A 4,034-nucleotide genomic window follows, 5' to 3' on the forward strand; every position below is an offset into this window, starting at 1 on the left:
TCATATTGTGTCCTACAACCCCTTAGGACACCATATGACCTCTAACGACATGATTTGGTGTCTTAAGGGGTTCTATGGTGTCGTTAGGGGTCATATGGTGCCCATAGGGGTCATATGGTGTCTTCGGACACCATAAGACCCCTTAAGACACCAAATTGTGTTATTAGGGGTCATATTGTGTCCTAAGGGGTCGTAAGACACAAGATGACCCCTAACAACATGATTTGGTGTCTTAAGGGGTCCTATGGTGTCATTAGGGGTCATATGGTGTCTTGGGACACCAAAGGACCCCTTAGGACACAATATGACCCCTTAGGACACAATATGACCCAAAGCGACCCAATATGGTGTCATTAGGGGTCATATGGTGTCCTAAGAGGTCATAAGGGTTCATGATGCCTTAATCTCTCTCTCTCTCTCCCCTAATCTCATAAGGGTTCATGATGTCCTATGATGTCTTAATCTCTCTCTCTCCCCCTCTCCCATAATCTCTCTCTCTCTCCCCTAATATCTCTCCCTCTCCTTCTCTCTCTCTTTCCCTAATCTCTCTCTATCCCTCTCCCCTAATCTCTCCATCCCCTAATCTCTCTCTCTCTCTCTCCCCCTTCCCCCTCCCCATCTCTCTCTCTCTCTCTCTGTGTGCTAATCTCTTTATCTTTCTCTACCTTCCCTCCCCTCTCTCCCTCCCTCTCTCTCCATCTCTCTCTCTCTCTCCTTCTCTCTCTCTCTCTCCATCTCTCTCTCTCTCTCCCCTCTCTTCTCTCTCTCTCTCTCTCTCTCTCTCTCCCTCTCTCTCTCCCTAATATCATATACTAATTTATTTATAAATTAATATATTAATATATCAATAAACAAATCTAGTTAGAGAATTTATTGATTAAAATCGGATATGTGTCCTAAGGGATCATATTGTGTCTTACAACCTCTTAGGACAACATATGACCCCATAACGACACAATTTGTGTCTCTCTCCCTCTCTCCCTCTCGTGCCCTCGCTCCCTCTCTCTCTCTCTCCCACTCCTCCTCTCTCTCTCCATCTCTTTCTCTCTCTCTCCCTCCCCTCCCTCTCCCTCCCTCTCTCTCTCCCTCCCTCCCTCTCCCTCCCTCTCTCTCTCTCCATCTCCTCCTCTCTCTCTCTCTCTCTCCCCTGATCTCTCTCTCTCTCTCTCCCTCTCTCTGCTCTCTCTCTCCTCTCTCTCTCTCTCTCTCTCTCTCTCTCTCTCTCTCCTAAGCCCTCTTTATCCCTCCCCCTTCCCTCCCTCTCTCCCTCTCTCTCCCCCCACTCCCCCCTCTCCCTCTCCCTAATATCATATACTAATTTATTTATAAATTAATATATTAATATATTAATAAACAAATCTAGTTAGAAAATTTATTGATTAAAATTGGATATTGTGTCCTAAGGGATCATATTGTGTCTTACGACCTCTTAGGATAACATATGACCCATAATGACATAATTTGTGTCTCTCTCCCTCTCTCCCTCTTGCTCCCTCTCTCTCTCTCTCCCCACTCCTCTCTCTCTCTCTCTCCCCTAATCTCTCTCTATCCCTCTCCCCTATTATTTCCATCTCTCTCTCTATCTCTCTCTATCTCCCTCCCCCTACCCATCTCTCCCTCCCCCTCCCATCTCTCTTTGTCTCTCTTTGTCTCTCTCTCTCTCTCTCTCTCTCTCTCTCTCTCTCTCTCTCTCTCTCTCTCTCTCCTAAGCTCTCTCTATCCCTTCCCCCCCTCCCTCTCTCTCTCTCTCTCTCCCCCCACTCCCCCCTCTCCCTCTCCCTCTGTTGGCATTATGTGAACCAGCATGAGCATTATGTGAACTAGCATGAGCCTTATGTAAACTGGCATGAAAACATAATGATATTGTATGTTGTCGTTGATGTCAATATGAGACATAGTTTGAACCGGCACATGAGATAAGTGAAGAAAGAGGTACCTAGCATATGTGTGAACCGGTATATGCCAAAGTGTAAGCAACACATTTGTTCAAAGTGAACTCGCATGCAGTTATGGGAACCGTCACATGGAAGCACTGTATGACTACTGGTTGGTATGACAGCTTCCACTTCGGGGTTTCTAATTGGAGTATCTCAAGTCTGTGTGACTCAATCGGTGATCTTTGTGTGATGAGTTAGCAGTATGATGGAGGACATATCATGTTGCCATGTAAGCTCTATGCGCCGTGAAGGATCTTGCATAAAGAAGACTATCCCTATCTACCTCGGGAATGTGCGAAGTTTGTCAAATGGTGATAATGCATGATGGGTTATCAACCACCATGAAAACGGTGGATAATGGATTATGGAGAATGTCTTGAGATTGACTTAAGACTAGTGCATTTAATGCAGTATGTTTCAACGGTCAGGATTGAACCATTTGAATTGCTCAACCTAACAGGTTTAGGGTTTAAGGTTTTTGCTACCGACCTGTATGTTCCCTATAAGGTCGATGTTAGGTTCTGTCTGAAGTTGCTGGCAAAAGTTGTGAGTGTGTATCCAACGAAAGTGATACAAGATTCTTGCTAGACATAGGAGAAAAAAGATACCTGCAAAGTGTATGTGCAAAAGGAAAAGAGGAGCCTAAACGGATCTGTATTAGTATTAAGTGCTGTTAACAGATCATTGTAATACTTGTTGATCTCTAACCACTTCAATAGTTGTAAAATCCCCTAATAGGGGTAGCCTTAACTGGCTTGATTCAAAATTCCTTAAATCAGGTGGTCTTAACCGGCTTGCTGTAAATCCCTTAACCGGGTAACTCGAAGCTAATGAGTTTTGAGAAGCTAGAAAATCTGAGGAAATCCTTTCAGCTATTGAGTTCTTAAAATCCTCTAACAAGGTGACCCTATTGGGTTTAACCCTTAACTGAGTACCCCTTAACCAGGTGATCCCTAACAGGATCGGTTTCCTACCAGAACCTATTGTAATGTTCTTAACCGGACAAGGCTCCCAATAGAGTGGACTTCTAAAGAGTTCAAAAAGCAGCTTGTGGGTATTCATCCCCACCGTGGTGTTTTCCTAGTTGGTTTTCCACTTGAAAAAATATGTGTGTCATGTGAAATGCTTTTGTCTTGTGATGCTTTGTTTTATCTATTATTGCACATGAAGGTTCTATGTTTTGTGCTTGTCTATAAAACATATTGAACTCCCTATTGTGAAGATTTGATAGTTAAAGTCTACTAGTTCATGCATGTGAATATTATGATAATGTGGTATTGAGCTAAGAGAAAAGCTTAGTGAGTGACCGATTCATGACTGATTGAGCTATACTGGATGCTACTAGTTGCACTCTATTTTACCGGTATCTCTGTTCATCAGTCATTGTGAATGTTTGCTATCAAACTGGTTTTGGACTATATTTGTGTCTGTACTGATTCACCCCCCCCTCTCAGTACCGGTTTGGTACTAGTGGTTCATCATTGAGTTATCAATTGGTATCAGAGCACTCCAGGTCCTTTGTGTTGTAAGCTTAACTGCTTGAGGAAAAGATCCTAGCCAAATGATGAAGAGGGAAGGTCCAAAGTTCAACAGGGAAAACTTTGGTATATGGAACGACAGGATGAAGATATTTATCAAAAGCATGGGTGTTCAACACTGGAGTTATGTTGAAAATGTGTATGTTGTTCCTACCGGTACTCTCACTGATGACCAAAAGAGAGAGATACAAGAAAATGGGCAAGTCATGGAAGCCCTCATCAGTAGTCTATCTGACATTGAGTTTATTTATGTTCAGGACAAGGCAAATCCCAAAGAAGTATGGGATTCTCTTGAAAATATCTATGGTGGTGATGAGCATGTAAAACAGGCTAAGGAAGAGAGCTTGAGAGGAAAGTTGAAGACATGAGAATGGTTGAAGGTGAGACCATTCAACAGTATGGAATAAGAATCAAAATAGTTGTTGGAGAAATAAACAGTGCAGGTGGCAAAATAGAAGATTTCACTATGGTAAGTAAAGTCCCGAGATCCTTGTTGTCGCTCTATGTAATAAGTGTTGCTGCTATTCAGGAGCTGAGATCAATAGACAAGTCTAAGGCA

The sequence above is a fragment of the Cryptomeria japonica genome, chromosome 9 (assembly GCF_030272615.1).
Source record: "Cryptomeria japonica chromosome 9, Sugi_1.0, whole genome shotgun sequence".
NCBI lineage: Eukaryota > Viridiplantae > Streptophyta > Pinopsida > Cupressales > Cupressaceae > Cryptomeria > Cryptomeria japonica.